This window comes from Scyliorhinus torazame, chromosome 29, assembly GCF_047496885.1.
Source record: "Scyliorhinus torazame isolate Kashiwa2021f chromosome 29, sScyTor2.1, whole genome shotgun sequence".
NCBI classification, from domain to species: Eukaryota; Metazoa; Chordata; class Chondrichthyes; order Carcharhiniformes; family Scyliorhinidae; genus Scyliorhinus; species Scyliorhinus torazame.
Window position 1 is genome coordinate 18788985 of NC_092735.1, and position 14212 is coordinate 18803196.

The 14212-nt window shown below is 43.0% G+C and overlaps 1 protein-coding gene across 7 annotated transcripts in view; it reads left to right on the forward strand.

Annotated features, from left to right (window-relative positions):
* Nucleotides 1-244: 244 nt before the first annotated feature.
* LOC140403903 (activating transcription factor 7-interacting protein 1-like) overlaps nt 245-14212 on the forward strand; it is a 256189-nt gene continuing 242221 nt past the window's right edge. For 2 of the 7 annotated variants that reach the window (XM_072492123.1, XM_072492135.1), the window contains exon 1: nt 702-878. The gene's annotated coding sequence lies outside the window, so the exon portion shown is untranslated. Of the gene's footprint in view, nt 524-700; nt 879-13024; nt 13127-14212 lie in introns of those variants that run through there. The other 5 variants (XM_072492129.1, XM_072492132.1, XM_072492126.1 and 2 more) reach the window with 5 other exon arrangements.

Sequence of the window (14212 nt, forward strand, 5' to 3'; positions counted from 1 at the left end):
GTATTTGCATATCGGCGCCGGCGATCTGCATGCCAGCCCGCGCGCCGGCTCCGGATTGGTGGGGCGGTCGGCCGGCTCCCTAATAAGATGCATACGGACGTTCTGTGATCTGCATATTAACCGTTGGCGCGCGGGGAGTCAGCTGTCGCGCCCCGCCCACCCATCCCTTGCGGCGCGCGCGGGGAGAGCGATCGCCTTCCAGTCGCTCGAGGGAGGGTGGGGGAGGGGCTCCTTAGACGGCTTTCAAAAGTATAATTAATCGCGCGCGTGTTTTCCACACCTTCCCCGCAAAAAAAACCAAATTAAATAAAATCACAGGGCAAGTCGGAAAGGGGAGGGGGTGAGATGCGTTTTATTTTTGGCTCGATCTGCATTTTTCCCATCTACACACACTCCACGCGCGGCCGCCATTTTGATTGAAGGGGCGTGAAATATTTGCGGATAAACGGCGGCGGTTGGGGGATGGGGGAAAAAAAAACCCAACGGAACTCCTCATGAAGGGACGCTCTGGCGCCTCGGGAAGGTAAGCGGATCATTTCAAATTTATCCCTCAGCCCGCGGCGTCACCGCGTGTCTATCGGGTTTTTTTTTTGTGTTGTGGAGCGCCTTCGCCCCTGTGGGGCGGGCCCGGGAAGCCCCGTGGCGGCGTGCCGGGTCAGTCTGCGCCTGCGCGGCGGCCGCCGCACTGGAGCTGCATGGCTGCTGCACGAGACCACCCGTGCGACTGCGCGTGCGCGCGACGCTCCCAGCCCCGACCACTCCGAGCAAAACGCGCGCGCGACACATACTCAATAAAACCCGTGGCGTTTGCGGGGGGGGACCTTTACCCCCCCCTTTATTGTGTTTACTGGAAACTTCGCTGGAAACTAGAGGTTAAGGTAAGATTTAATCTGGTTTATTGATCTCTTTTCCTCCCCCCCCCCCCCCCCCCGCGCAAAAAAAAAATCGTTTATTTCCCCCCCCCCCCCCCCCCCAAGTCTGACATTTTTTGCATTCAATCATGTGGGTGCATTTTTTTTTGCACAGCTTTTGTTCTCTTTCCCTCCCCCCCCCCCCCCCCCACTCGTTTTTATGTCAGCCTCTATAATTTCATGCTGAGGTGTCAGCAAAGAAGCTCCAGCAGCAACTTCAGCTGCTGCATTGCTGTAGGATTCTTCGTGCATGCATGTTTAGCTTCTAGAGTGTCGCAGTTATCGCCCCACTTCCCTGCACACGTATGTACATACATGTGTGGTACTCCTGATTTTAATGCTGATTTTCTTTTTCTGTGGCACGGTTTAATTTGATTTTGAGTAATGCATCGGTGCTGATTTGAGTAATTTTGAATATTAACATGCAACTGAGTGGGGGCCAGCTCAGTGCTCTTGCTGTCTGTGTAATAAGTGTCAGAGGAACATTTAACCTAATCTCTGGTTATCCCTCACTCAGTAGCTCGATTTGCGATGCATCTGAAAATTCTGATCGAACTGGAAACCTGTATGCTTGTGCAGAAAGGGAACAGTAATTTGTTTGCACGATTCTGCTATGGGTCAGCTGAGAGATGACCTTCGTGTTGCATGGTCCTTTTGTGTATTTTTTGTGAAAAATAAAAACATTAAAAAAATATCTCACCTATCTTGTTGATAAATAATCAAACACCTGCACATAGATTGTTAATTTTTCATTGTACATGTACTGTGACTTGATATTGCGCATATATGTGATGAAGTAACACTACATCGAGTTCTCTTGATGTAGTATTGAATAGTTGTTGCTGTTGTAGATTTTTAATCCTTGTTTTGTGAATTTCTGTCAAATTTTCTACTTCGGATCCTACCTCCGGTGACAAATGAAGTACTTCCCCATCTGTTACTGTGACTAACGTCATTGAGCTACACACTCCTAGTCCTTTCTCAAAGCTCCTCTGGGAGTTGTACGGAAGGGACATCTCTGGGGTGGGAAAGGGATATGGCTGGAGTTCTGATCAGTGCTTCCTCCAAAGCTGTGTTCAAGAGTGGGGAATATATGTCATATATTACTGCACCGCTGTCCTCCTGTTTGTGCAAACCAGACAAAATGGCCTCCTGCACTGTAAATTCTATGAAAAGGGTTTGCATTGTAAACAGAAAAAAAGCTTAACACCATTGATCTGAAACGAGTAGAAAATGCAGAAGTATGCAAGTGAGTTCACATCTGTGAAAATTAACTATTACGAAGTGCGCAAAACAATTGTGGCAGATAAAGCCCATTCGGCCTTACAAGCCTGCTCTACTATTCAGACGGAACATGGGTGATCTTCTACCTTAACTCCGCCATACTATGTTCTGAAATCTGTTAATTATCTTGATATTGAAAAATATATTGATCATTGTCTTGGGGTTGCGTGGGTAGGTCTGACAGCTTACCCTTTCAAATGCATTCCTGTCTGTTTTCAGAACATAATTAAGTAGTGATTGTTTCTAACGGTTTATGTTTTGGTTGAATATTTTGCAAGCTGGATTGAATACTCTCTTGGTCCAATATGACTCTAGAACTGAAGAAAGGTAAAATGTGATGGATGGCTTTTATTCCGTTGAAAAAGAGGGAGGGTCAGGAAGAACAAAAAAGAAGGTAGGTAGGAGAGATTTAATTTTCACTCATTTAATCACCCCTGTTGCCAATCCCTGGCTTTCCTTTTTGCTCTACCTGACTAACTTTTTTTTTCAAGAATATAAACCCCATCACATTTCTTCAGTTTTACTTCAGTTCTGAAGAAGAGTCCTATTGAACTGAACATTAACTCTCATTTTCTTCACAAATGCTGCCAGACCTGCTGAGTTTTTCTTGCACTTGCTGTTTGTTTCAGATCGACAGCATCTGCAATATTTTGCCTTTATTGAGTGTTTTGTTAATATTTCGGTTCACCTGAAATATAAACTTTTTCCCCTGCAAAAGTGAGCTGGCTGAGCATTTCTAACATTTTCTGTTTTTTTATTTTAGATTTCCACCATCTGCAGTATTTTTGCTTTTGAATACTCTGACCATGTTCACATAAAACAATTTTTTAATGAGGTGTTCAAAATTCACTTTAATAAAAGTTCTAAATTATAACTTGACGGAGCCTAGATTTGTAAGTGTTTCTTTGTACTGATATACTTCAGACTAACACCAAGGAGATTGTCACAATGAATTCAATAAATCTGGAAATTTGTAGAATTGGTCCAGAAAAGTGACGTTGAAGGCTGCTGGACTAAAGGCAAACCGATGCTCTTGCATGTTGCAGATATCGAATGTTTATTATGTAAGAAATTTCAATTTTGTTCACCTGATGTTCAAAATTCGTACTGCTCCCATCTGCTTGCGAAAGAGCATCAGTGGAAACTATTTCAGCATTGCGACTATTTGAAGATTATTTTTCCAAAGTGGGGAAAATGAATTACCGAAATGTCCACCATATGGAAGGTGAAACAACCATTTTTAAAAAATAAAATAACAACAAAGTAATGGTACGAGAGTAAGCGCTCATTCTTTTACGGAGGTTCCGGGTCTCTAGTTTGGTGAGGTTGGATGGAAGTTACCTAGGGCTCTGTCATTTTGTATTATGCGTCCTGTTCAATTTCCCACACGGACTCCACGCGATCTTTTCTTAACCTGATGTGCATATTCTCTTGCATGTTTGGAGGCATTTTGTGGGGTGGGGGATCTCCAATTATTTTGTAAAGCATTTGACTCAGTGTCAGATAATGTGGCTTCTGTAAAATGACAAGAATATTTTTGCTAATGATTATCATTTAGATGTTTACATCGCTTTTTCACAGGAAGTCTCCACTGCCCCATCAAAACTTCACAATGATCTCCAAGCCACTGGGTGTAATGAAGCATCAAAAATACTGTAAACCTGTATTTTTCCTTAGTAGGAATACACATTTTCATTTGATTCCCATGTCCCAGTTGTGGCTTGTGGGTAGCTTTTTTAAAATGATTGCTGCCCCACGGTGGCACATTGGTTAGCACTGCAGCCTCACGGCATCGAGGACCCAAGTTCGATCTCAGCCCTGGGTCCACTGTCCGTGCGGAGTTTGCACATTCTCCCCGTGTCTGCGTGGGTTTCACCCCTACAGCCCAAAAAGATGTGCAGGGTAGGCGAATTGGCCATGCTAAGTTGCCCCTTAGTTGGAAAAAGTAATTGTGTGTTCTAAATTAAACATTAAAATGACTGCCCTTATCCCACTGATAATGGCATTGGCCCAGTCAAGATTTTTTTCCATTGGGCTTTGATGGTACTGGCATGGTTATTGGTTGATGCATCAGCTGCGGGCAGAAATTTAATGAACATGTCAATCAGCCTAATCAGTTGGCTGATCACAAGAGCAATCAATTTTTTTCCATCTTTGAGAAAGAAGATACAGAATAGAAATATCTTCAGTCTCCATGAGAGGCGGTTGCGTGGAGGGTTTTGATTGAAAATCCAGGATTATTATGCATCCAGGGATGAACAAGAAATCCATTATTGACCTCAGGAACTTGCCTACTATTTACAGTTGCATTAGTGAAAAGTACCCCAGGCTGTTGCAGTAATATCTTAAAGACATGCATTTGAAAAATTGTTTATATGGTATCTAACTACTGGTCTCCAAACACCAGGTGAAATATGCCAAGTTTATGGTCTAAGGAGAGACTTCTCTTTCTTTAAAAGTGATTTTAAATAGATGGGTAAGGTAGAAGACTACATCCAACATCTTTTCTTTCCTCTAGACACAAGGTGATTGATGATGTGTAACCAGATTGATTTGCAGCTATCCAGTCTGGCTGTGTACTGTTGGTGAGGCTTCTGCTGCACATAGCAATTGATTTCCTGACTACAGATGTAGAAGGGTTGAAAGTACACTGAACAAATGACCAGTATGAAAATCAGCTGCATGGGCCCTAAGATCTGTAATTTCCTTCTTGACTCCTCCGCCTTAAAGATGTTCCTCAACTCTTTGACCAGTCTTTTGGTTACATGCACCAAAATCTCTTAATGTAGCTCAGTGGCACATTTTGTTTGATAATGGGCTCCTCTACAGTATTTTGGGATATTTAGCAATATTAAAATACAATATAAATTCAAAAGTTGTTTGGTCAGACTTTTGTATGCCAATAATGACAGGCTTTGTAAGCAAATAAGAACTGCATTTTATACATGCCTGAAAACCTGGCTTGGATTATTTTACAGCATCAAAGGAATGGGATCACCCATCAAATGGCTGGAACATGTGCCCATTGTAATCAATGGAGGAAAAGTCCAATTATGTTGACATAAGATTCCTCCTTGAAGGGCACCTGCTTGCAATCAGGTGTGGTTCTATTCATTTGAAAGATTTGCTGCAAGCATTAGCAGCTTCCATTGTTGGTTAACAAACATGGCCAAAAGAGCTTTATTGAAGAAGTGCGGTCAGAATGACAGCACTTGATATCAAGGCAGCAAGTGTGGCATCATCGAGCCCAAGTAAATTGGAATCAGGAGGGGCGACTTTCCACTCGTTCGAGTCATACCAAGCACAAAGGGTGTTGGCTGTGGTTCTTAGTTCAGTCATCTCAACCTCAGGACATCGCTGCAGGGGTTCCTCAGGAAAATGTCCTAGGCTCAACCATTTTCTGCTACTTCAACAATTATCCCTCCATCATAAAGTCAGAAATAGTGATGTTTGCTGACTTCAGTATTTATTTTCATTTGCAACCACTCCAGATACTGAAGCATGCAGCAAGAAGACCTGGGTGATGCTTGGGCTGATAAGTGGCAACCAGCATTCGTGCCAGGCCATAACCCACCTTCAGCAAGGGAGAACCTAAACATCTACCCATGATATTCAATGGCCCACTGTCAGTGGAGATTATCATCGGCCAGAAACTGAACTGGACCAGCGATATAATTACTGTGGCTACAAAAGCAGGTCCGAAGGTGGAAATTAATTGGCATGTGACTCATCACCTGACTCCTCAAAGCCTGTCTGCCATCCAGAATGCACAAGTCACGAATGTGATGGAATACTCTCCACTTGACTGGATTAGGTAGCTCCAACAACATTCCAGAAGCGCGCTCATCTGGAACCAAGGCAGCCCACATGATCAAACGTGTTCATCATTGCCTCTATCATTGCATAGCGGTAGAGGTTTGTACTAATTACAAAATTCACTGCAGCATCTCATCAAGGCCCCTTCAAAAGTACTTTGCAAACTCACATGGGAGCACCAGCTGCATGTTCTCCTCACAAGCCATGCACCATCCTACCTGGAACTATGGCACTGAGTCAAAATCCTGGAATTACCTAACAGCACTGTAGGTCTACCTACAGCAGATGAACTTCAGTGGTTCAAGAACCATGACCGTTGGAGAAATCGAAGATGAGCAATACATGTTGGCCTTGCTATAATACCCCCATCCCATGAAAGAATATTTTTAAAATTGTTGCTTGCCAATAATATGGGATTCTGCACAAAACTGAAGATTTTGATTGAGCACTCTGCATGCTTTCCCATTGCTTGTTTTCCCCGAAATTTACTTGGATTCATGTGAAGGAGTTGAGTCATGTTGAGATCTCCTTAACCAGATTGTCTGATGCTTTGGCACTTTGAACTGTGCGGCATTAAATTTCTGCACAGAGTGAATGGCCATATTTGGGGCATCAACCATTGATTTGTGCAGGTTATTTTGAAAAACTAGAATCCATTTTGGTAAATTCGAGAAAAACCTAAAGAATGCCAATTAACACGGTCCAATGCCGTTTGATTTATTAGCAAATTGGAAATGCTCCTAGGTTATGAAGACTTGCTGAGTTTTGCTTCAATCTTTTTGTTATTATTTTCTTGCTGAATTGTGGAGGACTCTCCTGAAAGAAGCACTGTGATGTTCTGGTTCATATGAAAGCGTGATGGCGGGGTAGATTAGGGAGTGTTTTTCATTTTGGCTCCAAGTGGACATTAATCTGGTTCTCAGCTATCATTTTGAACCTGTAATCATGCAAGCTTTCACTCTCTCGTGTGATGTGGAAGACCTGTTGTATTTGGTTTGGATGTGCACATAGGCCAAGCTTCCCACTCATTAATTTTTTTGAGTTTCGGAAAATCATGGAAGCAAATTCCCTTTAAAAAATTTTTGTTAGAGTACCCAATTCATTTCTTCCAATTAAGGGGCAATTTAGCGTGTTCAATCCACCTGCCCTGCACATCTTTGGTTTGTGGGGGTGAAACCCCCGCAAACAGGGAGAATGTGCAAATGCCACACGGACAATGACCCAGAACTGGGATCGAACCTGGGACCTCAGTGTCGTGAGACTTCAGTTCTAACCACTGTGCCACCGTGCTGCCCTGGAAGGAAATTCTCTTACCTAGTATCTTCTGTTTCTACAATTGGAGGAACTAGTTGGCCTTTTTAAAATATATAGTTATAAGACAGGAGGAACTGGATTCACTAGGATGTTACCAGGGACAAGGACTTTTAGTTACATGAAGGGAGGAGAATTTGGGCCATTTTGCACTATAGCTAAAGGATGACCTGGTTTAAGACCTCGTAGACTATATGGGAACATTGAGGTAACAGTGACTAGCACTGATGCCTCATAGCACCAGAGACCCAGATTTGATTCTGACTTCGGCTGACTGTCTATGTGGAGTTTGCAAGTTCTCCCCATGTCTGTAGATTTTCCCCTGGGAGCTCCAGTTTCCTCCTCCAAACAAAAGATGTGCAGGCTGGCCATGCTAAATTGCCCCTTTACTGCCCAACAGTTGGGTCGAGTTACGACCTATCCGGGAGGTGGCGTGGGGCTAGAAAGGATGCTCGTTTGGAGGGTTGGTGCAGACTCAATGGGCCGAGTGACTTCCTACACGAGGGATTATATGAATTCTAGAAAAAAAATTCAGCCAGTGTGGCAGCAATTGAAGCTCACCTCTACATTGTTTTTTTTTTTTTTAAATTAAAATTATTTGAGATCACAAGTGAGGAAAACAATTTTGGCTCATGATTCATCCACTGAGAATGATCCTTAATTGATTTCCAAGTTTACTTTATCTCAAAGTCCATACCTATGTTTATATTTATGTAAAGATTTAATCACCTGCTAATGCTTGCATTCCAAGCATTGTCTGGCATCTTTGAATCTGTCTATATATATATATATATATATATATATATATGTATGTTTCTGGAACATACCTCTTCATTCACCTGAGGAAGGAGCAGCGCTCCGAAAGCGAGTGACATCGAAACAAACCTGTTTGACTTTAACCTGGTGTTGTAAGACTTCTTACTGTGCTCACCCCAGTCCAACGCCGGCATCTCCATATGTTTATATCAGTCAACAATTTACTGCTTCACAGTTTTTTAAACATGTGACCTCTCCCATACAGTTTTAAATTATTTAACATACTATTGTTACCTCCTGTGTCTTTCATCACAAGAACCAAATTTCTGCAGCATTTCTTCATAACGGTAGCATTGTGGATAGCACAAATGCTTCACAGCTCCAGGGTCTCGGGTTCGATTCCGGCTTGGGTCACTGTCTGTGCGGAGTCTGCACATCCTCCCCGTGTGTGCGTGGGTTTCCTCCGGGTGCTCCGGTTTCCTCCCACAGTCCAAAGATGTGCGGGTTAGGTGGATTGGCCATGCTAAATTGCCCTTCGTGTTGGGTGGGGTTACTGGGTTATGGGGATAGGGTGGAGGTGTGGACCTTGGGTAGGGTGCTCTTTCCAAGAGCCGGTGCAGACTCGATGGGCCGAATGGCCTCCTTCTGCACTGTAAATTCTATGAACCCAGACTCGGCTCTGGGGGATAATCCTCTATGGCTCGCCTCTACTTTCTTTCAAAGTTTGAATATTTCTTTTTGTATGCGTGACCAAGTTCAGCCTCCACAAACAAAGCTTCCTTCCTGGACTCCAAACCTTACTTCTCTAATAATAAAACAGGTAAAGTCCTGCAAATATAATCGAACATGCTTGCAATAGACAGCTGGTCTGGCAGCACCTTTGGAGAGAGAAACCGTTAACCATGCGTGACCTTTTATCAGAACTTGGGAGGTGTTGGTTACTGTTACTTTGGGCAAAAAAATGAGCACGCAATCCAGAAAAAGGGCCTGATTTCATGAGCATGCACTCCAGAAAAAGTGCCTGATTTCAGCAGAATGAAGGAATGAACATAAGGTTACTTGTGACACTAATAAAGATTATTATAATTATATATCCTTCCACCCTTGTGTCTCCTCCCCAATTCCTGCCATGGAATTAACTGCAGTTGCTGTTTACATGTTTACAAGGAGCGCAACAAGGTCTGGCGGGGAACCAGCATTATTGGCACTTGTTTTGTGTACGGTTGATATTAAGGCACAATGATCTCAAAGCCTATACAGAATGTCCACAATACCCTTGAAATACATTATATGACATGACTTTTCCAACGATCAGTTTTGGATGGATTACTGTGGAGGAGGCATAATGCTGATCTTGCTCCTTCCTTGTAAAGAGCTGTATAATGAAAGCAATTGTTATTACAAGATGCATTCATGCACTACCAATGCAGAAAGAACACTTAGTCCAACATGCTGTTTCACTAACTATGCTCTGAACCCATCACTCTTACTCCCATCATTGCTGTAATGTAATTATCAATGATTCAGAAGTTTATCGAATCAAACACAAATTTAGAATGACTACTGGTTTTTAAAATTGTTTTGGTTGAAAATTTCCCATAGCCAGTATCCTGTTTTTATGAAAATTCCTGCAACAGCACTGTAACTCCACACAGCCCACTACAATCCACATTGGGAATCAACAAATAAGGAACAGCGATCACCAAATAACCTCATGAAAATTATTTCACCTTATTTTTGTATTTTAATTTAACGATCAATTCAAAGTCCACATATGTTATTACAGTGGATACAAAATTAAATGTTACTTTATTCCAAGGTTGCCCGATGGTAATCGGTGGTGAATATTCTGTTGCAATTTTGTGTCACATGTAGGATAAGTCCATTATGTCCAAAGGGAAGGTGATGGGATGAAACGGAGTGCCCAAAACTCCAAAGGCTCGAATGTTACCCTGCAAAAGTCATGTATCCCCAAACAAGCTGACCGTTTTGCAGCTGAAATTCTGATGGTGATAGCTTTCCTTCAAATATAACTGACAGGTGATATTTGTCGAGGTAGTTGTTACCCAGGATAGCCACCATAGCCTCTGTCGGATTCATTAGGTTAGTGACTCCACAGAGCCCACCATCCTTTTCATAAAAAGAAAAGAAAACTGTAACACTTATTGCAACATTAAAGTACCAGATGTTCCCAGTGTAACAGTTTTTCATCACAGTAGAGAAATGGCTGTTCTAACCTTGGGGGCAAGGTAGTGAATTTTCTACTTTTATCCTAATCCTTCCTATCCAAGTTAAATAGTTTGCTTACTTGGGTGCTTCCCACCCACCCCCAATTCCTTCCATTTCAGTTGCTTGAGGTTTTCTTTGTGATGCACAAATGCTGCAAACACTGCAGAATTACTTTTGATTTGACTTGCGGTATGAAATTAGTTCATAGGGCTAACCTTGAAAACTCGTAACAAAACCACTTGGTTGAAATTTATCATGCGATAATTTTAGAAGTTTCACATGAAGAGATACTTTCAAAAGCTCTGAAAGCTAATTGCTCTGCTACGGGGAATAATTGATGAATATTCAAACCTTGAATGAAATCTGGGAAAGTCAGAGCCCTGTCCTGTGATTTTAATTTATCGCCACTCAATCTTCAGGACTATCTGCTGATGGTTTACTGGTGTTTCAACAGGTTAGACCTGATTTTATGCAGCAGTTTTAAATCCTTTGATTGTGAAGGGCGATTGTAGTCTTGGTAAACAAATAGTTAATCGTAAACTTGATGATGGAGCGAGCTGCGTTGGCTGGATGGTTGTTTTCTGGTTGCTTTCCTATGGTGTTGAATGGAGTGTAGCCAACAAATTAAGGACCTGATTAAACAGTTTAGAAGTGAATTCTGCACTTCTTGGGGGCACTTGAGGTTCAGAAAGTGAGGGTTTTGAATGTGTTTTGTTTTCAAATTTACGGATAAAGGATATTCTGTAGATTTATGCACTCGCCTCTATCCATTTTCCAAAGCTCTCCTCATTCCACTGCATCAGTTGATATCCCCGCTTCTGTGAGTCAAAAGTTTGTTAATTTGAAGCCTTGAGCACCAGAGGGAGGCTGGCTGCAGTGCTAAGGAAGTGCTGCATTGTTAAGTGATTCACTTTTGTTCCAGTCTTTAGATTGGATTGGATTTGTTTATTGTCATGTGTACCAAGGGACAGTGAAAAGCATTTTTCTGCGAGCAGCTCAAACAGATCATTTATTACATGACATGAAAATACATAATAGGGCAACACAAGGTACATGTAAATACCTAGACACCAGCATCGGGTGAAGCATGCAGGAGTCCAGTATTAATCAGAGTATTCCATAAGAGGGTCATTTAGGAGTCTGGTAACAGTGGGGAAGAAGCTGCTTTTAAATCTGTGCGTGTTCTCAGATTTTTGTATCTCCTGCCTGATGGAAGAAATTGGAAGAGTGAGTAAACCGGGTGGGAGGGGTCTTTGATTATGCTGCCTGCTTTCCCAAGGCAGCGGGAGGTGTAGCTAGAGTGCCAAAGAAGAACCCAGGAAACATGGCCAGATGGATGGGAGGCGGCTTTGTGTGATGGAGTGGGCGGTGTTCACGACTCTCTGAAGTTTCTTGCAGGCTTGGGCCAAACAGTACCATACCAGGCTGTGATGCAGCCACATAGGATGCTTTCTATGGCGCACCTGTAAAATTGGTAAGAGTCAATGTGGACATGCGAATTTCCTTAGTTTCCTGAGGATGTATAGGCACTGTTGTGCTTTTTTGGTAGTAGCATTGACGTGGGTGGACCAGGTCAGATTTTTGGTGGTGTGCACACCTAGGAATTTGAAGCTGTTGACCGTCTCCACCTCGGTCCCGTTGATGCAGACAGGGGTGTGCACAATGCTTTGCTTCTTGAAGTCTCTTTAGTTTTGGTGGCATTGAAGGAGAGATTATTGTTACACCACTCCACGAGGTTCCCTGTCTCCCTCCTGTATTCTGACGCATCGTTGTTCGAGATCCGACCCACTATGGTTGTGTCGTCAGCAAACTTGTAGATGGAGTTGGAGCCAAATTTTACCATGCATTTGTGGGTGTATAGGGAGTATAGTAGGGGGTTAAGTGCACAACCTTGCGGGGCCCTAGTATTGAGGACTATAATGGAGGAGGAATTGTTGTTTATTCTTACTGATTGTAGTCTATGGGTCAGAAAGTAGAGGATCCAGTTGCAGAGTGAGGAGCCAAGTCCTAGGTTTTGGAGCTTTGACATGAGCTTGGTTGGGATTATGGTGTTGAAGGCAGAGCTGTAGTCAATACATAGGAGTCTGAGGTCGGGGTCCTTGTTGTCGAGATGCTCCAGGGATGAATGTAGGGCAAGGGAGATGGCATCTGCTGTGGACCAATTGCGGCGGAATGCGAATTGCAGTGGATCTGGGCATTCTGGGAGTATGGAGTTGATGTGCCTCGTGACCAATCTCTTGAAGCACTTCATTACGATCGATGACCAGGCCACCAGTAGCCTGGTTCTTTGGCACTGGTATGATGGTGGACTTCTTGAAGCAGGTGGGGAGAGGTTGAAGAGGTCCGCCCGGGATCTGAGTACACTACCAGGGACCCCATCCCGACCCGTCGCCTTCCGAGGGTTTACTTTTTCAGGAAGGCCGATCTGGCTTTGGAAGCTGTGACAGTTATGGGTTTGTCCGATGGTTTTGATAGGTGAACCTGAAATTAAGTGGCCTTTTTTGGAACACAGGTAGTTATCCCAGTATCCTGGGTAATGCAAGTACTTTGACACAAATCACCAGAAGGTAAGTTAACTGGTCATTCATCGTAATTTTGAACCATTTCTCTGATTGTATAATGGTGACCAAATATTCTTGCAAAATCATTAATTTAATACATGCCCAGTCCTTCTGAGTTGTAATCAAACACTATTTCAACACAAGGACTTTTTTCAGTATTACAGTTGTACTTTGGAAGAAGAAAAAGAATACTGCAGGAACCAAGAGAGGGGTTTAAAACTAAACTAATCAACCAGTGGAAGTAACCAAGACCAGCCTGTGAGTTTTGTGAGCTTAATTTGAGAATCTTTTGAGACAATATTGTTCACTGCAATTCCCACCCTTGTTTAATGGTGATTGTTGGTTGTGGTCCGAGGAATGCCAGCAGATGTCTAACATTTAACCAAGTACTAATTCACAACTGGGACAAGTTGTTCACCAACTGAGAATTGGGTCAGTGAGTAGTAGACTATTTAATTCCTTGGTTATTCATGAATGCCATGCCTTCTCAACCTTGTCCCTCGCCTGAAGTGTGGTGATCCTTGGGTTAAATCACCACCAGTCAGCTCGCCCCCTCAAAAGGAGGAAGCAGCCTATGGTCATCTGGGACAATGGTGACTTTATCTTACTTTAGTTAATTCCAGGAGACTAATAAATATAATCCCGTTTTGTTCAGTATCCACGCGTTTTGCATTTTGCAACAGTGGTCATTGGACAGCAGTCATAAGCAGGAACTTGGGCGAGTTTTTCCTCCACTCTCCTCGTACTCCAGCAGTGAGTTGCCTTCAAAATCTGTTCTGGTGCAAGCTGCCCTCCAGTACCTCCACGGATGTGGCAGTTGTTTATCAAAGTCAAACAGCTCAACCACATCCAAACCTATATTCTTTCGGGAAGACAGTGATAGTGGATAGTGATTGGAAGTGGGAACCACTACTGATTCTTGTTTTCGCCAAAATGTTGGACAGCCAGTGCCAGTAATAACTCAAACTGATTTGGGACAGGGTAGAAGTAAATGAAGTGCAGACCACTATTGAACTGTGGTCTGAATGGCTTACTATTTTATTTGTCCAGTGCATGTGGAGTCAGGACCCAGTTAGAAGAGGGGTTTGAAAGATGGCTACAAAATTGAAAATCAATTTAGTGTTAATGGTTCTTGGATTGATTGGAAGTGGGATTAAAAACGGAAAATGCTGGAAATAGGTAACACAAAATCTGTGGAGAGAAAAATAGTGTTGGTGGGTGGGCTTTACCGACCACTCTGCTGCGTGTTTTTCGGAGGCGGTCTGCCAGCGGGATCTACCGACCCTGCCGTTGTCAACGGAATTTCCTCGTCGCTGGGAAACTCGTGCACTGCCATGAACAGCC